Genomic DNA, 22,713 nt, shown 5'->3' with positions numbered 1-22,713 from the left:
GCGGAACACCCTTTTCCTTCCAGCTTGTGCCCAGACGTGTCAAAGCCAGGGCTAGGTCGGCAGGAGATGCCCGATGTTGAACACAGCTGGGAACTCGCAGGGCCTTTGCTGCTGCGGATCACCTCTGTTCCAGTCCTGCCATTGTCTCCACCCCAGTCTCAGAAGCAGGAATACAGACTCACTCTTGGATGCATACGATTCACCACTCCACCCTTCACCTCTTCTTCTCCGAAGGAGTTAGAGATGCAGCGACAGATTAAGCAAGGGCTTGTCACCTTAGCGACTGGTTGTCCTTCAGCTGTCAGACTCTTCAGGGATTACCTCATCTGGAGAGAGCTGCCTCCCCAAGTTCAACTCCCTTCCCACTTCCAATAACTGCCCGAGTATATAGCCAATAGATAGCCAAGCATAAAGGCCCAGCCGTCTTGAAATTGTATGCCAGGTTACAAAGACAATGACGAAACCACGAAGCTCCTCATGACACGGATGGGCCTGGAGAACATTATGCTGAGTGACATTAGCTAATCACAAAGGGGTAAACATCATATGAGCCTGTGATATAAGTGGGGAAAACAACAACAAAAAACCCGAGTAAAGGCACTCATTCCACAGGGCAGACTTTGGAGGCTGACAAGGGGAAGGGAGCAGGGGTGGAGGTGGGGGTGGTGGGGAGGGGTGGAGTAACAGGCTCAACTTTGAGTTTCAACTTGGGTGAAATGGGGCATGGTGGACCCTGCAGGGGGCTGGGAGCTCATCGGGTATGGACTACTAGAGGGTTTGATTAGAGGTTTGAACTGTTTAAATGCAAAGTTGGTGATCTGAAATGTATCCCCCTCCCACCTAATTCACAATAAAAATTTGTTAAAAAAACTAAAAGATCGGAGGGAGGCTTATGGACAATCTGTGATATGCAGAGGACACAACCTGGGTTGCTGAAAGTGAGGAGGACTTGAAGCACTTGGTGATGAAGCCTTCAGTATGGATTGCAATTCAATGTAGAGAAAATAAAAATTCTCACAACGGACCACCAGACAGCATCATGATCAACGGAGAAAAGTTTGAAGGTGTCAAGGATGTAATTTTACTTTAATTCACAATGAGAACTCATGGAGGCAGCAGTCAAGAAATCAAAAGATGTACTGCATTGAGCAAATCTGCACGAGACCTCTCTAAAGTGTTGAAAAGCAAGGAGGTCTCCCTGAGGACTAAGCCGTGATATTCTCCGTGGCCTCCTATGTATGTGAACGCTGGCTAATGGATAAGGAAGACTGTGGCAGAACGGATGCGTGTGGATTATAGTGTTGGTGAAGAATATCGAAAGTACCATGAACCTCTTGAAGGACAAACAAATCTGTCTTGGAAGAAGGAGGGTCAGAGTGCTCTTTTTAAAATCATTTTATTGGGGGCTCGTACAACTCATCACAATCCATCCATCCATCCATCCATCCATTGGGTCAAGAACATTTGTACATATGTTGCCATCATCATTCTCAAAACATTTTCTTTCTACTTGAGCCCTTGGTATCAGCTCCTCATCTCCCCCCCCCCCCCTTCTTCCCTCATGAACCCTTGCTAATTTATAAATTATTATTATTTTGTCATATCTTACACCATCCGACGTCTCCCTTCACCCACTTCTCCGCTGTCCACCCCTCCAGGGAGGAGGTTATATTTAGATCCTTGTAATCTGTTCCCCCTTTCTCCCTCACCTTCCCTCCACCCTGCCACAGAATGCTCTTTTGACGTGATGATGGTAAGAATTGATCTCCCATACTTTGGACAGGTTATCAGAAGAGTTTGAACAGGATCTCCTCCTTGCAATCCTTTCAGACTTACCCTTAAACCTGGTGCTTTTGAAAGGACACATTGCTACAAGATGCTGCCAGCAGTCACAGTGCTTACTGCCACCTCCCTAAGCCTTTGAGAGCTCTGAGCCTGGCCAGACCCAGACTACCATCCTCTGGATAGCTCCCAGAGAGATCCTACCAGATGCCCGGAGCGGTCTTCCCGAAGAGACCAACCTCAGAGCTGGGGAGTCAGTTCTGACACACAGGGAGCCTGTGGACCAAGTAGAACTGCCCCTGGGCTTTCAGAGCCTGTGGGTCTTCCTGGAGCAGAAAGCTGCATCTTCTTCCAGAGGAACAGCTGGTGGTTTGAATGTTTCATCTCTGGCCAGCAGCCCAGCGCGGCTGTCTCAATGGTGGAAAAGGCTGTCTTGCTTCTTTAAGTCAAGGTTCAGTGAGAAAGAGGGAGATCCTTGGGAGGACGGATGGATACCGCGGCTGCACCAACGGGCTCAAACCAAACAATCGTGAGACTCGCACAGGACTAGGCCCCGTTTCCTTCTGTTTCACGTAGCGTCGCCAGGAGCCAGAACTGACCGGATGGCACCTAACAACCACAAGTACAAGTTAGAATCGACTCGATGGCAGTGGCCAGGGTTGTTGGGTGGTTTTGGTAAGGCCTACAACCAAACCAAAAACACCTAACCCTGAGCCAGAGAACAGGTCACACCGGTTCAGTGACGTCCAAAGTTAGGCTGCCATCCTGAATCTAGGATCCGCCCATCTTGTCACATGTATACCCCCAGTCCCTCCTCTTCCTATTGCGTGTATATCCCTAGATTGTCCCCCTCTCATTGCTGTATAACCTATAGTGCAACCCCTTCCTATGACATATGTCTTTACCTGTAATTGGTGGACTTGCACGCCCCCCAAAGGTATATAGGCCTGGGTTAGCAATAAAGAGCTCTCTCTCTCGGGCTCCCCTCTTGGTCTCTCGTCAGTTCCCCTCTCCTCTCCCATCCTCATTCCCCTGTTCCCTTTCCCCTTGTCCTCCTTCCCTTCCCCCTCTCTCCACATAGACCACCAAGCGGGGCTGAGGGGAGCAATGTTACCATGGCGGGGTAGGGGGTGGGGTAGAATCTAACCCTGTGCCATTGAGTGGGTTCCGACCCACGTTGCTGTGGGCATGTTGGGTGCCATTGTCTGTTCTGACCCCTAGCGGCCCTGTGCACAGAAGAGCAAAACCCTGCCTGGTCCTACACCACCCCCACAACGGCTCCTATGCCCGAGCCCCTTGTTATAGCCACGAGGTCACCCCATCTCCTTCACTGCCCCTCCACTTTACCGAGCACACTGTCCTTACCCAGGGACTGGCCTCTCTTGACCACACATCCAAGTCTGTTAGATGATGTCTGGCCATCCTTGCCTGTAAAGAGGACTCTGGCCTTCGTCTTACAAGACAGATTGGTCGGGGAAAGAAGAAGAAGGATTTGGCCCCCGCTTTGGAGGAAGGAGCTGCTGGAACCCTTATGCACAGACTCCATTGTTCACCTTACAGTGACCCTACAAAACAGCAGGAGTGCCTCTGTGGGTTTCTGAGGCTGTATATTTTTAGGCGAGTAGAAACCTTCATTTTTCTCTGGCGGAGCAGCTGACGGATTCATACTAGTGACCTCGAGGTCAGCAGCCCAACAGGAAATCTACCCTGCACCCAGGACTCCCTACATTCACAGCGAACAAGCAACCCCTCTCCGCGCCATTGAATCGTTTCCCACTCATAGCGACCCTGTGGGATAAGGCCGAACTGACTCGGTGGGATATATATACATATTTTTTTTACGGGAGTAGACCGCCTCATCTTTCTCCCACAGAAAGGGTGTCTGGTCTAGCATGAGTCAGGGCGGGTGCTGAACACGGTGTGGTCATGCCTAGGATGGCCAACAGATGGCAGCGAAGGGTTGGAAGAAATCAACTTGCTAGTGACCATAAGGAAATGGATCCTAGCTTGTCAATTGCCAATGGCCGGTTTCCATGGAGTGGATTTCAACTCGTAGTGACGCCAGAGGACATGGTACAAGGGCTTCTTCAGAGAGCTTTGAGGGTGGGCTTGAACCATCCACCCTGCTGTTAGCAGCCCGGTGTTAACCCACTCCAACCTCAAGGCTCTTGGCTTCAAGCTCAGGGTTGGAGAGACATATTTCCACCATTGGTGGGACAGGGAGGTTCGTTGGTGCAGAGACATTGCATGCGTTCCCAGGGAGGTTACATGTAACTATTTAGGACGATACCTTTTCTTCTTCTTTCTTATCTTTCCTCATTGTGGATTAGGTGAAGTTTATAGAGCTGGCGATCAATTTTACCTTCAGGGATTCATACACACTTTGTTTCAGTGCATCCACTGGAATCCTATCCATGTACTGCCCCCCATCCCACGTGCTCCCATCTTTCTTTCTTTCCTAACCTTCCGAACGTGGTCCTTGACTAAAGGCTGCCATTTCCATCGGAATGGGTTACTTATAACACTGAGTGAGCTGGGTCCTGATCTGTAGGGTGACTAAGGCCTGGGGTGCTGGTGTTTTACCAGTCTCTAGCTGACCAGTAAGCCTGGTCTTTTTTCCCTTCTGCTATTTAACTTTTTCTTTTAAAAAAAATTGGGGATCATACAACTCTTATCACAATCCATACATTGCGTCAAGCACATTTGTACATTTGTTGCCATCATTATTCTCAAAACATTTGCTTTCTACTTGAGCCCTTGGTATCAGCTCCTCATTTCCCCCCTTCCTCCCCACCCCTGTCCCTCATGAACTCTTGATAATTTATAAATTATTATTTTGTCATATCTTAAATTTTTTTTTTAAATTTCATCATATCTTACACTGTCCCAACGTCTCCCCTCAACCACTTTTCTATTGTCCATCCCCCAGGGAGGGGGTTATATGTAGATCCTTGTGATCAGTTCTCCCTTTCTACCCCACTTCCCCTTACCTTCTTGGTATTGCTACTCTCATTATCAGTCCTGCGGGGTTTATCTGCCCTGGATTCCCTGGGTTTCCAGGTCTTATGTGTACCCATGGACATGCTCTGGTCAAGTTGGATTTGTAAGGTAGAATTGGGGTCATGATAGTAGGGGGAGGAAGCATTAAAGAACCAGAGGAAAATCGTCTCAATGGTGCTATCCTGCACCCTGATTAAGCCTGGTCTTTTTCAGCTTTGAGTCTTGGTCCACATTATTCTCCCACTCTGTCGAGGACCTGCTACTGGGACCCCTTTTAGCGCAGTTGGTGGTCGTGGTAGTCAGGCACCGTCTAGTTTTTCTGGTCTCAGGGTTGTGGAGACTGATGTTTCCGTGGGTCTGTGAGTCTGTTGGACAAATTGTTTCCACGTGGACTTCAAATTTCTTCTCTGTTCTTTCCTCTGGATGCAAAGACCCCCAATAGTCGCACCTTAGAAACACAACCTTCAAGGTTCTCTGCATAACACGATGGCGAGTGAGCATCGTGTTCAGAAGATTGTTCATTGTCATGCCTGAGGCTAGGTCAGAGAGTGTGTGGATGAAACTTGAGCCAGTTGGCTCACAGGCATTAAAAAGGGCCTTTGAAGAACTACCCTCGCATGTGCCACCTTGCTAGACCACGTGGGTAGAAAGAAGGCCATGTGCCTTCAAACCTCTGGACGGCTACAGATCGTCTCTATCTACAAAGTTTATCTTTGACCCCTTGAACTGACTGGACAATGAACCCGCTGACAGCCCATAAACCTGTAAAGATGTGCAAGGAGCCTTTCTTAGTCTTATAGAAAGCAACCTTGATCGCCAAGAAGATGACGAGCAGTTGGCTACCTGAGCTGCTCCTTGGGTCCTGTTGAGAGGGCGTGAGAGGTTGCGGGTCGCCCACCCCACCCACCCATGGGCACCATCTCTTGTGCTGGTAGTGCTACTGTCCACGAAGTACAAACTGCTTCTCTGTTGTACTGCTGGTTCCAAGGACCCCAGCGTGGCAGGTGTCTCTGGCATAGAGGTCTTTTCCTCAGGCGAGGGGCTGACCGCAGGGAGGTTCCTTCCATGTGTAAACAGAAGGCAGGGTTGGTCTAGGACAGTGGTTCTCAACCTTCCTAAGGCCGTACCCCTTTAGTACAGTTCCTCATGTGCTGGCGACCCCCCCAACCATAAAATTATTTCGTTGCTACTTCATCACTGTCATTTTGCTACTGTTAGGAATTGGGCAGCCCCTGTGATATGGCCATTACACCCTCAAAGGGATGGCGCCCCACAAGTTGAGAACCACCAGGATAATGTTTACCCTGGAGGGAGCATTTCCACTTTTGACAGTGACCATTTGGTGACCCAGGGCCTCTGTGTCTGGAGGGCTCCTTGAGGGAACCTGCTTCCCCCAGTGCCCAGCAGGGTCACAAGGAGAAGATGCTTCAGGAGGGTGGCAGCTGGGCGATGAAGGGTTGACTTTGGCAAGGCCGGGGCAGCTCAGCAATGTTTCCACGTGCTTCAATGAGCTCGGTTGACATGCCTCGCATAATCAGAACATCAGCACTCACATCCAAGCGAAAAGAGCCGTTCTCCCCACTTCAATGACTTTAAGTTCAGATTGTCACAAAAATAGCTACTTTACGAGCCACTGGAGCCAGGGCCGGTCATGGTGTACGACCTGTACAGTCACACGGATCTGTCCCCAGGCTCAGAGGGCTCTGGATGTGGATTCAAGCTCTGGCTGAACGGTGGCATTTTCAGTACAAATACTTCTGTCTTGATGTCATGAATTTTTAACAAAGGACCCACACATTTTTATTTGTGCCAGGCTCTGCAAATGTTATCTGGGTCTGATGAGCTAAATCTCATATTCCTCTAACCAAAAAAAAAATTTTTTTTTTATTTACAGAAAGCAGCTTATTATTTGTATGTATGCCTCTGGCCTATTTGTGGACCATGTTTCGTGGTCTCAGGATATGCTGGATGATGATTAAGGGCATAGGCACGGTGAAATGTCACAAAAAACTTCATCCATCACCTGGTGGGAAAGGAGGAAGGTAAAAGGAAACAGAGGAACGCCCTAGGAAGCAAAGCCATGAATAGAGGTATAAACATAGGTGTGCACTTATGCAAATATATTAATTTATGTAAATACAGGTATTGGCATAGGTACATATATTTATATGGGAATATATTCAGGAAGTGGACAGACTTTGGGCTTCTGCTCAAGCCCTCCCTCAACTCAAGAACACTTTGTTCTAACGATTCAGCATCCTGTGGTGCTCACCCTCCAGGCACGATTGCTGAAGACAAAATGGGTGCACAAGCAAATGTGGTGAAGAAAGCTGATGGTGCCCGGCTATTACAAGATACAGTGCCTGGGGTCTTAAAGGCTTGAAGTTAAATAAGCAGCCATCTAGCAGGGAAACAACAAAGCCCACATGGAAGAAGCACACCAGCCTGTGTGATCACGAGGTGTTGCCAGGATCAGGTATCAGGCATCAAAGACCCAGAACAAAAAATAATATTGATGGGAATGAGGAGGGTCAGAGTGGAGACCCAAGGCCCATCTGTAGACAACTGGACATGTCCTTACAGAAGGGTCACAAGGAAGGGACAAGTCAGCCAGCGTGCAGTATAGCACCCACAAAGCACACAGCATCCCTCTAGTTCTTTGATGTTTCCTCCCTGTGGGAAACTAACACTGAGGGTAGTAGAACTGGGACTTATTCCCTGACTGGTACAGAGGGAATCTGGAAGGCCAGTGTTTTATGATAGGAAAGCCCCACTCTGGTGGTTGGAGATACAGTCCAAGTACATTTTCCTGTGTAATCTATCGTTTTCACAGTTTCTCCCCTTAAAGCTGTGCCGCCTTAAAGTAAGCAAATGGTTAATTCTATGTCCCTATAGAAGCAAGCCTTCCTATTCGCTCTATTTCTTCCTGCCAAGGCATCCAATTCCTCTCATACCTTCCCCAATAGTAGATGAGCATGGGAAGGCTTTATCCCCTGTGCCTGGATTCAAAATGTTTGCCATAAGCCTGAATTTTTGGCTTAGCTATATTAATTTGGTCATTACATTTGCCTTGACAGCTTTCAATGTATAGAAAATAACCACTTTGTCCCTGTGGCTCTTTTAAATTTTACATATAAAACAAAAGGGGGAATCATGGGATTATAAAGAGACTTCCCCCCCAGCTTTGTCTCCCCCAAAGATAGGCCAAACATTAGAGGCTGTTTGCCAGCACATGGGGGGAGGTCAGATGCTTAGAGATATTCTCCTTGAAGACATTAAGCCACTGTCTGGTCCCACCACAGGTGGGGCCCACTCCCTGCTGTTAAGGACTATGGGCTACTTCTCCCTGAAAGCTTGCAGCCATCAGTCTGGTCCCTGTAAGTGGGGTTTACACCCTACTGATAATGGTTTCCACGGAGAGCCAGAGAACAGGTCAGACCTGCTCAGTGATGTCCAAAGGCTGCCATCCTGAATCTAGGATCTGCCCATCTTGTCACAAGTGTGCGCTCAATCCCTCCTCTTGTTATTGCGTGTACATCCCTAGATTGCTGTATAACCTATAGCACAACCCCTTCCTGTGTCTTTACCTGTAATGTCTTTACCTGTAATTAGGGGGCTTGCACGCCTCCCAAAGAGACATAAGCCTGGGTTAGAAATAAAGGCTCTCTCCTCCGGTCCCTTCCTCTCTCTCTCCCTCGCCTTTTCTCTCTCCCCTCATTCCCCATCCACCCCACCACCGTCCTTGCTCCCCTGTTCCCTTTCCCCTTGTCCTCCTTCCCCTCCTCCTCTCTCCTGCCCTCCAGTCTCCCATCTCCAGGACCACTGAGCGGGGCTAAGGCGAGCATACTACCATGAATGTGTCTGACTCCATTATTTCAATCTCTCTCCTCTCTCTCCTTATTCTCTGTGACTTTATTATAATATCTAACTATCTATCATCTATCTATCTATCTATCTATCTATCTATCTATCTATCTATCTATCTATCAATCATCTATCTATCTATCGATCTATTTTTTAATCGTACAATTGCGCCTATCGAACCTGTGATTAGTTGTGGGGGGCTGGCCTTTTCCCCACACCTCCTCCCCCACCCCCCCAACTATCATGACCCAGGTCTACCTTACAAATCCGGCTAGACTGGAGCATGTACACTTATCTGTATCAGTGTACGTGCTCCAGTCTAGGATCCCTGAGTCACCCTCCAGGTCTCAGGTGGAACCCACTCCCATGTTAGAATAATCTGTTTAGGATCAAAAGGGCAGTGTGGGCCCAAGAACAATCACTCACTGGAGGCAGGAGACGGGCTCGCTCCCTGGGAGACATTCCTGATGAGAATCCACATGAAGCTTCCCTGATGCAGAGTCCTGGGAACTGGATGAGCCATGTGGAGACCCCTGCCAGTGCTGAGATGCTTACAATGCCACTGGATCCATAAGACTTCCTACTCACTGGCCAGTGATCTTCCTGCATTCGGGGCCATTGCATGTGTTGTGTGAGTCTGAAGAGGAATTTATAGATTGGTATTGGACATATAGGTTAATATCGGATTTATAGACTTGATTTGGACTAGGCTGGGATGTTTTCTTAATGTGTAATTACTCTTTGATATCAAACTCTCTCTTACACACATATGAGTGTTTATTTCTCGAGTCTGCCTGGACAGACACACTACTCAGCTCAAACCGCATCATGGAGTTGATGACATTGTTTCGGTCACCCCCTGGGGCATTGCTGGGCCTGAACTGCCAAAACACCGGGAAATGGTGGACCAGCCAAGTTGATACAAAGGCTAACTATCGCGGGGACCAAGGAAGGACCCAGGGAGGTAGATTTTCAGGCGGGGAAACTTTCTATCTGCAGTGTGTGGAAAGGACCACTGAAGCAGAGTGCCAGGGGAGGAGTGGTTGGTGTGAGAGGAGGGTGGGGCACCTCTGACCTCTGCCTGTGGCAGTCAGCCCTGAGAGCCCGAGGACATTTCTTCAGCGACCTCTAAGATGATTGGCATAACTTTGCCCACAGTGGGCTTCACCATCTTCCAGGTTGATCTTCTGTCAAACCTCTGCATATATTTGAGGCTCTTGTCCCGCTCTCCCTCCCACCTGCATTCAGCCGGTGTGCACCTCCACGCATCTACTCCTGTTGCCGCTGCCCCTGTTGTTAGGGGCCCTGGAGGGGGTTCCGACCCGTAGGGACCTGACACACAACAGAACACAACAGATGGCCCTCTTCACATGTACTCCTAGGTCACTGTTACTGCAGGGGGAAGGACATTGCCTATTCACCCCTGCTGCCTTCAAAGCTTCCAAGCATCTTCCCCGCCTTTATCTTTTTTTTTTTTGGTTGATGTCATTCTTAATGTATGTTGTCCCCCCTTCACCTAAGTGACCTTGTGTCCACACTTTAGTCAGAAATCTATCCTCTCAGGTCCTCCCACCTCTGGTATCCACCCAAGAACGCTTCTGTTTGTGTGAAAATCCTTTCTTGAATTTTGACAATTGTGGTCTTATGCACTAGTTACCCTTTGTGAAATAGTGGTCCTGTACACTACTTAGCCCTTTGTGATGGACTTATCTCACTCAGCATAATGTCTTTCAGGTCCATCCATGTGGTGACGTGCTTTGCAGATTCACTTTTATTCTTTATATCTGATTCCACGGAGGGGATGTGCTATGGTTTGTTGGACACTTGGGTTGTTTCCATCTTTTTGCTCTTATGAACAGTGCTGTGATGAGCATGGCTGTACCCATCTTTATTTGTGTTGACAATCTTACTTCTCTAGGATACATATCTAGTAGTAGGATTGGTGGTGTGTTAGGCTGAGTCTTCCAGAGAGGCAAAAAGCAGTGATATATATATCTATATATGAGGACAGCTATATCTATATCTGTTTCTATAGCTATGAAAACAGTGACACATATATATGTCCAACTTTCACATACATATAAGGCTATTGAAAATACCATGGCTTGGATCAGGCACACCTGAGTCCTCAAAGTAACATCCTTGCTTTTTAACTCCCTAAAGAGGTCTTGTGCAGCAGATTTACCTAATGCAACTCCTCTTTTGATATCCTGAGTGCTACTTCCATGAGCATTGATTGTGAATCCAAGCAAGATAAAATTCTTGACAGCTTCAACCTTCTCTCCCTTGATCATGATACTGGACCAGTGGTGGGGATTTTTGCTTTCTTTACGTTGAGCTGTAACCCATACTGAAGGGTACAATCCTTCATCTTCGTCAGCAAGTTCTCAAGTCCTCCTCGCTTCCAGCCAGTAAGGCTGTACCATCTGCATCATACAGGCTGTTGATCAGTCTTCCTCTAACCCTGATGCCACACCTGCGACAGACAGATGAGTGAGTATGGTGAGAGGATGCAACGTTGACACACACCTTTCTTGATTTTAAACCCTTGTTCTGCTTGCACAATTGCCTCTTGATCCATGCGCAAGTTCCGCACGAGCACGATGAAGCGTTCTGGCGTTCCCATGCTTCTCAGGGCTATCCGTAGTCCTTAGGATCCACACAGCCGAATGCCTTGGTGTAGTCAACAAAACACAGGACACATCCTTCTGATAGTCTCTGCTTCTGAGATCCATCTGCCATCAGCAATGATATCCCCTGTTTCACACCCTTTACTGCATCCAGCCTGAGCCTCTGGCAACTCCTGGCCAACGTACTGCTGCTATATTTTGCCGATAGAGTCTTTCAATATTGCAACTTGAGACTTGAATTTTTTTCTCGAGTTCTTTTAGTTTAAGTTACGCTGGATGTGCTCTTTCCTTTTAGGTTTTCTAGCTGTAAGTCTGTGCTTGGTAATAAAAAGGAGACCCTGAATGTGATACATTGAGTGACACAGTGACTGCAGTCCTGGCCTCCAGGGTAATTATTAGGGAGCTCAGACGGGCAGTGCTTTCTTCTCTTACACATACGGTTGCGATGAGTTGGAGCCAACTTCATGGCCCCTAACAACAAATGACGCTGCATTAATTTACATGCTGACTTGCTCTCTTTATATCTCCTTTCGTGAAGTATCCTGCAGGGCTTGGTTTGTACAGTGTATTTGTTAAAGCCATGGTGCCTGGCTAACGTTACTGAGCGTTTACATCAAAGGTTCTATAGAAGACTCTCAATCAAAGGGAAAAGGCACAACATTCGAATTCTCAAGGACCTTAGGATTTCTGCAGCCAAGAGCGTAAACCAGCCCCTGAAACGATTGTCCTAGTAGAAAGAAAATGCCTTGAAAGGGATGATGGCGACAGAGGTACAAATGTGCTTGGCACAATGGGTGTGCTGGATTGTGATAAGAGCTGTACGAGTCCCCAATAAAATGATTTAAAAAACAACAACTATTGTCCTGAGATAATAGTTAAGCCTTAAGCAAAAAAACAAAAACAAAACAAACAACCCTGAAATTTCAACCAAATCTCAATAAATACATTAAGATATAAATAGATAAAGTTAGCCAAAAACCAGGAGGAAAGGACACCTGTGATAGTTAGGCTTTATGTGAACTTGGCCGAGCCTAGATTCCTCCATGATGTGATCTAGCATGGTAAGGTCAACTCCATGTGAGGCTACAGTAGCCCCATATTGTTGATTGCTCCGTGACCTGTCCCCCTCCCCGCCCTTTTTGAAAAGCCCCATTGGCATTGTCCTTAGAACGTACCCTGTGTACTGGAGCCAGTATGCTATTCAGAATGGCACAATTAATTATGCTATTATTATTTCTGCAATGCTTGCTAGCTTCATAGGAAAGTCCCTATGTGATTGTTTTGCCTTTAAAAACGTGCTTTTATGCTAAGTGAAGTAAGTGGAGCACAAAAGGACAAGCACAACATGAGTCGACTCAGGTAAGCTTAAAAAAAAGTGGGGGAGCATAGAGGAAAAGCTACTATATATATATACATCCCTGGGGTGAGGTCCAGCAACTTTTGCAGGGGCCAAACCCAATCCAGGGATACATATGGCGGCCAACTAAATAAGAGGGGGAAAGAAAGAGAGAGAGAGAAAAAAGAGACATGGGTAGTGGGCAGCAAGACACTAACCCACCCAAGGGGAGGGATTGTTTATATCTCCACGGGAGAGGGAGAGAAACCAGGCTTCAACCCGATGGGCCAAGACGTGAATACACCATACCGGCATGTACCAGGGAACCAATAGAGAGGTCCACTGGGCCGGCCCCAATCCCAACTATGTGGACACCCCTCCCCCCTTCAGAAGAATGCACTTCAGAGGACAGCACTGGGGCTATGGCTTAGGGAGAGGGTTGTCAGATTAGAGCACTCGGGAGAAACACAAAGGGATGGAGGGAGGAGAGGACATCCTGGCCCACCAAGCCCCAAGGACGATGTTCCTGCTCGGAGCAGGCAACGGACAGGGAGGACCGTAGGACCTGCCCCACCACAGGACATGGCGTCCCTCACTGAACCATGGTGCTGCAGGGAACAGCGCTGTAGACCCAGTGCGGGAATAGTGCACGGTCTGGCCCCATCATGCTGGAGTGAGGCACTGAGGGCATGCAGCAGAGCAGCAGGGGGAGCAGAGTGATGAAACCCCTGGGAAATATCAAAAACAGACTTGGGAGACAGAGGGTGGCACCCCATCAGACTCGACTGGAAAACACTCATAAAGGCCAACAAACAGACCTTGAACTATTTATAGGCTTTTCCATTTTTGTCAGTGGCTTTCTTTTTGTTGTTATTTTGTTCTTGCTTTCTGCTGTTGTTGTTAAAATTTTGTTGGTTTTGACTTCCTTTGTTGTTTTATTTGCCTTTGCCTGGTTTTTGCACTTATTAATGTATCTGCATGTCTATCTAGATAAGATAGGTGGGATAAATAATTCAGAGATAAAAAGAATGGGATCAATGGTTCTGGGGGGATACGGGAGAAGGGGAGGTGGGAGAAAGGAAGGTTGGGGGGACCAACCCAGGGACAAGGGAACAACAAGTGAACTAAAATCAATGGAAGGAAGGTCCTAGGATGCTTAGAGTGACTCAATCAAGGGCAATGTAGCAGCGAGGAATTACTAAACCCCTCCCAGGGGACGAATAACGGAAAAGTGGGTGAGGGGCTATGGAGGATGATGTAAGAGATGGAAATAACAATAATAATCTATAACTTATCAAGGGTTTGTGAGGGAGGGAGGGGGAAGAAATGGGGAGCTGATATCAGGGGCTCAAGTGGGAAGAGAATGCTTCGAAAATGATGATGGCGGCATATGTGCAAATGTGCTTGATACATTGGAGGAATGTGTGGATTGTGATAAGAGATGTAAGAGCCCCCAATTAAAGTATTAAAAAAAGACTAATTCTTATCCACTAAATTGTTATTCAAAGCACATTCTTTGTAAGTGTACCTAAACACATTTCAGTAATGCTAAAAGCATCTAAGGATATATAGCACTCATCATGCTATAAATTTAAGTGCAATTCTGACCTGTATTTTAATGAATTAATAAAATGTTACTTGGGCAAAAACAAAAACAAAAACTTGCTTGTAACTGCTTTTGGGATTTTAGTTTGGGAGAGCGCTTTAGCTCCCTGCAGTTGGCTAGCCTAATTAAGACTCTTCAATTTGGCTCTGGACATTATAGTGATCATCATTTACTTGCACCCACAACACATGATGGGATTTTCCGTGAAGCAGCCACGCAGGTGAGGAGGCTACAGTCTTGATACAACTGAGGGAGGTTTCATTCAGGTGTAGCCTACTCTTAGTACAGGTCGACAGTGTGCGGAAGCTGGCTCACGTCTGGCTTCAAGGCCTTGGAGGCGATGATTTGAATGGTCCATTAGTCTGTTGGACTAATTATTTCCTTGTAAATAGGTGATCTTTGGGGGCTCGTACAACTCTTATCACCATCCATCCATCCATCCATTGTGTCAAGCACTTTTGTACTTTTGTTTCCCTCATCATTCTCAAAACATTTGCTTTCTACTTGAGCCTTTGGTATCAGCTCCTCATTTTTCCCCTCCTTCCCCACCCCATGAACCCTTGATAATTTATAAATTACTATTATTTTGTCATATCTTACACCGTCCGATGTCTCCCTTCACCCACTTCTCTGCTGTGCGTCCCCCAGGGAGGAAGTTATGTGTACATCCTTGTAATCTGTTTCCCCTTTCTACCCCACCTTCCCGGAAAACCCTTCATTTTATTTGGTTTTCAGCTGTGCCTGGTATCCATAGACCCAGTTTTTCTTTGCTCATTCTTTCTACAGAGCAGACATTTTCTGTTTATATTAATTTCTCATTTTATTTTGTTCTAAATAAGACTGTCAGGTTGTATAATCACTGCTTTTCTTGTTTTTTAATTTTTTGATTGTGCTCTTCCACCTTGCGAACAGTGACAAATCTTAAGTTCTTGAAAGAAATGTTCTTATATTTGTCTAGTTAGGCAGTGTCCTTTCTCTGCATTAACTGCTTCCAGCTTGTTGACTGTATAGCAAAAACTCTCTATGTTTTTATTTTGAATTTTTGTATTTGATTTCTGATAGAAGTAGAGCTCACTGACCTGGAGGAAATTTTAAGAGCGAACTGACCAGGAAAGTGGAAACCAACTAACAAAGTGGCATCATGAGTCACTATACGACACTGTCTCCAGGGCTTCCCATTTCTGCTTTTCTCCTTCCGTGAAGAGTCAAACAAAAAACAAAAGCGAGAACACAAAACCTGAGAAACCAAGCCTGCTGTTGGGTTGGCGTTAGCCCAAGGTGACCCCATGTTGCAGAGCAGAACAACCTCATAAGGTTTTCTTGGCTGTGATCCTTATAGAAATCGCTCACCGGGTTTTTCTTTGGTGAACTACTGGGTGGTTTTGAACCAACAACCTTTAGGCTAGTGGCTCTTTACAAACTACTTGCATTACCCAGGGACCCTACTGTGGAGGACATGACAAAAACACGAGAACACTAGAAACCCACACCTCTTCTCCTCACGTAGATTCCACATCCCAGCGACCCCACGGGGCAGAAGAGAGCTTCCCGATAGGGTTTCCAAGGCTGTAAATTGAAAAATTTTATTTTAAAAACTTCTCATTGTGAGTTAGGTGAAGGTTTACAGAACAGGCTACCAGGTTTCCATTCGATAATTCCTACCCATTTTGCTTTAACTCATGCTCTGGCATCCCCTCCACACACACAGCCCATGTCTCCCATGCTTCCTTGTTCCCCTTTTCCTGTCCTCCTCACGTTCCGAACTTTGCCCTTGGGGCCACATTGCCCTTTGGATCATAAATGGATCATTCTAACATGGGAGTAGGTTCCATCTGGGACCTGAAGGGTGATTCAGGGCCATAGTCTTGGAGGTTGACTGGTCTCTTCCCCACCAGGGAGCCTGGTCTCTGATGGTTTTGAGTTTTGTTCCACATTTTTCTTCCACTCTATGCAGGACTTTCTAATGTGATCCTGCCAGAGCAGTGGTGGTGGTAGCCGGGCACCATCTAGTTCTTCTGGTCTCTGGGTTGTGGAGGTGTTGTTTTTGTGGTCCGTTAGTCCCTTGGACTCATTTCCATATGCCTTTTCATTTTTATCACGAGAGACCAATCATTGCACCTTAGACGGCTGCTCATTGGTTATGAAGGTCCACGTTGATACTCACCAAAGTAAGATGTAGAATGTTGTCTTTGCTGACTACATTCTGCCTGTGGTAGTTGCATAATCTGGTGTCAGTATAAGGATTCAGAGTGAAGGGGTGGAGTCTACACTGTCAATCAGGTCATAGCCAATGAGGCCTCTGTGTGGGCATGGCCTTCTCCTGAGGATTCTGGGAACTCCTGTATTACCCCTTGGAGAGAGGAGACATGCTGTCTCTCAGCTCACTCCCTGCGAGACATTTTCTGCGGAGAAGCCACATAAAGCTACCCTGAAGCAGCCAGAGATTCAGAGCTGAAGGAACCACATGGAGACCCCTGCCAACACTGAGATGCTTACAATGCCACTGGATCCACAAGACTTCCCACCCACTGGCCTGTGATCTTCCTGCATTCGGCATCATTGCATGTGTTGCTTGATTCTGAAGAGGACTTTATATATTGGTATCAGACATATGGGCTAATACTGGACTTATAGACTTGATCTGGACTGGGCTGGGATGTTTTCTAACGTACAGTTACTCTTTATATAAAGCTCTTTCTTATACACATGTGAGTATCCATAAAATTTGTTTCTCTAGTCCACCCAGACTGACACACTGTCCATTCACCTTGGTGTCTCCTGAGACTATCGTCCAAGACTATAAATCTCTATAGAGCCAGATGGCCAATTTCTCTTCTGTGGAGTAGCTTGTGAGTTTGAACTTATGACCTTCAGGTTAGCAGCCGCATAGCCTTGTGTCATTAGGACGCCTTTATTGTGAGTGAAGAGAGGTAGAAACAAGATCTCATATCCGATCTCTCTTTTAGGGGTCCTGTCTTGTTCTCTAATGGATCATGATTGGTAGCACCAGCAGTGATTTGGGAATTGTGCCTTGTAGTGCAATTGTCTCCAATTTTATTTATCAATAGAACACTTTCTTTAAAAAAATAGTTCATTTAATAATTTTGTTCTGTGTGTGAAATACCAGCACAACATGTAATAATTCCACTTTTTAAAAAAATAGTTGTGGGGTTAAATGGAGAGTGGTTCCCCACAAAACATCACAGGTCCAGTAGGCGCAATTGCACAGCGATAATAAGTAAAGATTATAGTAAAGTCATAGAGAGCATGAGAGTTAAAAGATAGAGTCAAGTAATGGGGTCAGACGCAATTCATGGTAGCATTGCTCACCTCAGCCCCGCTTGATGGTCCTCGTGGAGGGAGAGAGAAACTTTAATGCTTCCCAAGCTTTTATCCTCTCTGGGGACATGCAAGCCCCCTCATTACAGGTGAAGACACACGCCACAGGAAGGGGTTGTGCTATAGGTATTACAGTGATGTGAGGGGGTGATCTAGGGACATACACGCAATAGGAAGAGGAAGAATTGGGGGTATACACACAGCAGGATGGGTGGGTCTTAGATACAGGATGGCAGCCTAACTTTGAATATCACAGAGCCGGTTTGGCCTGTTCCTGGCCCAACTGATAGAGACCCTTATCAGTAGGATGTGAACTCCGCCTACAGGAACCAAACTCATGGTCTTAAGCTTCAGAGAGAGGTAATCCATAGTCTCCAGCAGCAGGGAGCAGGCCCACCGCTGTGGTGGGACAGACAGCAGTCTGGCAGCCATCACAAGAATCTGACCTCCCCCCACAAACAGTAGCAGGACAAAATAAGTCATTAAACTAAAAAAAAAAAACACTTGAGCTTAAGAAAACGTAACAATATTTTTGTAGCCATTGTAGGAGCTCTGGTGGTGCAGTGGTTGAAGGATGTGACTGTTCGTGGAAAGGTTGGAGGTTCCAACCCACAAGCCGCTCTCTGAGAGAAAATGTGGCAGTCTGCTTCTCTAGTCTTGGAAGTCTTAAGGGGGCAGTTCTGTGCTGACCTAAAGGAAGGAAAATAAATTTGTAGTCAATAAGTTGTTTTTTTTTTTAAAGCCTGTTTAGATTGTTTCCATCATCTTTGATTTTACTACTTTCTTCTTCGTTTTTAAATTAAAAGATCATTTTATTGGGGGTGCTTGCAGTTCTTATAACAATCCAGTCATCAATTGCATCAAGCACATTTGTACATACGTCGCCATCATCATTTTCAAAACATTTTTTTTTACTACTTGAGCCCTTGGTATAGACTCCTTATTTTTTTGGGCAAAAAGTGTTGAGAGCCATTTTGCCCCAGAGATCCTGGTGAATTCTTGACAGAGTGGGAGAATGAGTAGAAACGTGACGTGTCTTTTGCCAAGTTGAGTTGTGACAAGCCCTGATGACGTTTTGGAGGGCTGGGTAAGGGTTTTAGAGGTGATTTTCTCCGCGGTGGGCAGCTGAGGCCTGCTTTTTTCGTCTGTTCTCAGTCCGGAAGCTGCACGGAAACCTGATCACTGTGGGCGGCCCTGCTGATATTTGAAAGGTCAGGGACACAGCTTCCAGCCTCACAGCACCTCACAAGCCACCGCAGCACGGCAAATGGACAGAGAAATGATGAGCAAGAACCAATGCTGTTGAAGGAAAAAGTCAAGCTGCATGGAAAACATTAGCCCAAACCAAGCCTCCAGGAACTGATGGAGCCCAATGAAATGTTTTCACAAGCTAAGCCAGTCCTGAAGCACTTACTCATCTGTGCCAGGAAATTGGGAAGACAGCTACTTGGGCAACTGACTGGAAGAGATCCATATTTGTGCTCAAAGAAAGATGAGAATATTCAAACGAGAGAACAGTCTTATTGATATCACAGGCAAGTAAAATTTTGCTGAAGATCATCCAATAAAGGTCACAATGGTACATGGACAGGGAGAAGTTCAGGCCAGATTCAGAGGAGGAAGTGAAACAAAGGCTATCATAGCTGCTGTCAGATGAAACTTGGCCGAAAGCAGAGAATACCAGAAAAATATTCCCTTGCGTTGTATTGACTGGGCCAAAACATTGGACTGTGCAGATCATAAAAAGTCTATGGATAGCCTTAAGAAACACGAGAATTATAGAATACTTCATTATGCTCATGAGGAACTTGGTACCTGGATCCAGAGGTAGTCGTGGGAACAGAACAAGGGAATACTGCATGGTTCAAAATCAAGTAAGGTGTGCATCCGGGTTGTGTCCTCTCACCATACTTATGCCATCGTATGCTGAGCAAGTCATAAGAGGATCTGGATTCGATGAAGGCGAATGTGGCGTCAGGATTGGAGGAAGGTTTATCAACAGCCTGTGGTATGCAGGTGAGCCAACCTTGCTGGCTGGGAGTAAGGAGGACTTGAAGCGCTTGCTGATGAAGATCCAGGATTGTAATCTTCAGTATGGATTACAACCCAATGTAAAAAAACAAACAAACCAAGATCCTCACAATTGGACCCATAGGTAGCATCATAACAAAAAAAGACTGAAGTTGTCCAAGAGTTCATCTTTCTTGGATTCACAACATCCCTGGAAGCCACAAGCAGGAGATCCCAGGATGAGCGGCATTACGTGACTGTGCGGCACAGGCCCTCTTTCTCAAGGATGCTCCTTCGAGGACGAAGGTGTGCCTGAGCCCAGTCATCATGTCTCCATGGCCTCCGCTGTGTGAGGCATGTGGAAGTGGGACGTTGCATTCGGAAGACCAAAGAAGAATGGACACATTTGAAGTGTGGGACTAGTCAAGTCTATTGAGAGGGTCATGGTCAGCTAAAAAGACCGGCCTGCGGGTCCTAGCAGCTGGGGCGGTGGGCAGAGCGGCCACACCAGGCACTCCAGCTTCGGGAAAGCTTCGGGAAAGCTCTCGGTGCCCACGGTCGAAAGGCATCCTGCAAGTGGCCGACCCACAGTTAAGATGCCCTGAAGGAAGGTCAGCTTGGCGGCCGAGGGGGCGATGAAGGAGGAACCGAAGAGGAGATGGGCCAGGTTGTCAGCAAAACCTGTACCTGCACAAGTGGAGACGAAGCCATAAAAGGCCCCAGGAAAGGATGAATCTTCAGACCAAAAAGTGCGAGCAAAAGGGGAAAGAGGAGCAAAGGAAAGGAGCCCACCAAGAAACTAAAGACCGTTTACCTGCTGAAAATGGAGAGACGAAAACCGAGGAGAGTGCAGCCCCTGATGAAGCAGGAGACAAAGAAGCCAAGTCTGATGAATGTTTATCTAACGTGTCTTATCAGTGGGCCCTGTGATCTCCCTTCTTGTACCATCCAGGGGAATATTTTTATCAACTATTTTGTAAACGGAAGTTTTTTAGTAGCTCTAGACACATTTTTAATAAGAAGGAAATCCCAATGCATCCCATTTTGAAAAAGTGTAAATGCCTTTTTAAAAAAAGAAGTGAAGTCAGACCAGTTATCAGACATCAAATAACAAAAAATCATTTCAGTGAGTGCCCACCTTCCCGATATGATCACTGAAGACAAACGTATGCATAAGCAAATGTGATGAAGAAAGCTGATGGTGCCTGGCTATCAAAAGATATAACATCTGGTGTCTTAAAGGCTTGAAGATAAACAAGGGGCCATCTAGCTCAGAAGCAACAAAGCCCACATGGAAGAAGCACACCAGCCTGTGTGACCACGAGCTGTCGAAGGGATCAGGTATCAAGCATCAAAGAACAAAAAATCATATCATTGTAAAGGTGGGTGAGTGCAAGTGGAGACTCAAAGCCCATCGGTAGGCAACTGGACACCCCCTTACTGAAGGGTTGTGGGGAGGAGATGAGCCAGTCAGGGTGCAGTGTAGCAACGATAAAACATATAACTTTCCTCTAGTTCTTAAATGCTTCCTCCCCCCCACTATCATGATCCCAATTCTACCTTTCAAATCTGGCTAGACCAGAGGATGTACATTGGTACAGATAGCAACTGGAAACACAGGGAATCCAGGACCCCTTCAGGACCAGAGGTGAGAGTGGCGATGCCTGGAGAGTGAAGGGAGTGTGGGGTGGAGGTGGGGAACCGATTACAAGAATGTGCATATGGCCTCCTCCCTGGGGGATGGACAGCAGGAAGGAGGGGGGGGAGGGGGGAGGACATTGGACAGTGTAACCTATGACAAAATAATAATAATTTATGAATTATGAAGGGTTCATGGGGGAGGGGCGAGGAGGGAGGGAGAAAGGGGGAAAATGAGGAGCCAATATTAAGGGCTCGAGTGGAGGGCAAGTGTTTTGAGAATGATGATGGCAGCAAATGTACATATGTGCTTGGCACAATGGATGCATGTATGGATTATGATAAGAATTGTATGAGCCCCCAATAAAATGATTTTTAAAAAAAGATGTGAAACATTGACTGGTTGTTTATTTTTTAGTCCAACCAGAAAATTGTGGGAGTTGAATGGTGGGAAGATGTCTTGGATGTCAACATAACATTCCATGGGATGGGGGTTGGGAATGGGGAGTTTTTGCATCCCTAATACAAAACATACTTAATGGCAATTTAGAATCACTGACATGCATTTGTATGACTTAACCATTTAAAATGTTGTTTCCACGTTTGTAGAGCTGTGTGTGAGCATCGATCTGTCAACATGGCTCTCGTCAGAGCTGTGTGCACGCGGGAACACCCAGGTCACGGAAGTCCAGTTTTCCTGATCACTTTGTTAGGTGCTGTGAAGGATTCAACATTTGAGTGTGTAGTGTGTGTGACATTGACCTGTGAATTAGTGGGACTTAAGATGTACCAGTTTACCAACATTTGAAGATAATGGTACTTTATCATCTCTTTTCAAATATTTGCCTCTAAATTTAAAGCTGGAAAGTCACTGGAATTTAGAAATACATTTGATCTACTTGCCATTTCAGGATTTTGGTACAAATTGTTGATAATGTCTCTGTACTGATCTCAAAATGCCAGTTACAAAAGAAAAATTTAAAAAAAGGACAAACTAATCTATCTTGAATGCTTTCTGGCCAGAATGTTCCTTAGAAGCAAGGACGATAAGACTTCATCGCGTATATCTGGGACATGTTTTTCGGAGAGACCAGTCCCTGGAGTGGGACATCTTGCTAGGCAGAGTGGAGGGGCAGCAGCGGAGAGGAAGGCCCTTAAGGAGATGGACGGACGCAGTGGCTGCAACCATGAGCTCAGGTGCAGGCAGCTTTGTGAGGACGGCCAGGGTAGTGGAGCGTCTCCTTCTGTTGTGAGTAAGGCCTCTGTGGGTCTGAATGGACTTGACAGGATCTGATAGCAACATCATACTTCTAGGGTTTCCATCGAGGTCTCTCATTCAGCTTGAGCTAATTCGTGTTGGTATAGGCAGTGAGGTCCTGTTTCATTCTTCTGCAACTGGAAATCCAGTTTTGCCAGCACCGTTTGCTGAAGAGTCAATCTCTTCTCCACTTGGTGCAGTTAGGTCTTTGGCCAGAAATCAGTGTCTTATTCCCGGCTCTCTATTTGGT

General features: G+C 46.4%; 1 pseudogene; it reads left to right on the top strand.

The window, feature by feature from the left end:
• The first annotated feature begins 20,163 nt into the window (after nucleotides 1-20,163).
• Nucleotides 20,164-20,497, top strand: LOC105979748 (annotated as a pseudogene).
• Nucleotides 20,498-22,713: the final 2,216 nt, after the last annotated feature.

This window comes from Echinops telfairi, unplaced genomic scaffold, assembly GCF_000313985.2.
Source record: "Echinops telfairi isolate 266 unplaced genomic scaffold, ASM31398v2 ScPeMD7_5592;HRSCAF=6446, whole genome shotgun sequence".
Lineage (NCBI taxonomy): Eukaryota > Metazoa > Chordata > Mammalia > Afrosoricida > Tenrecidae > Echinops > Echinops telfairi.
Note: the sequence above shows the minus strand (reverse complement) of the source record. Positions and strands in the feature narration are given on the sequence as shown.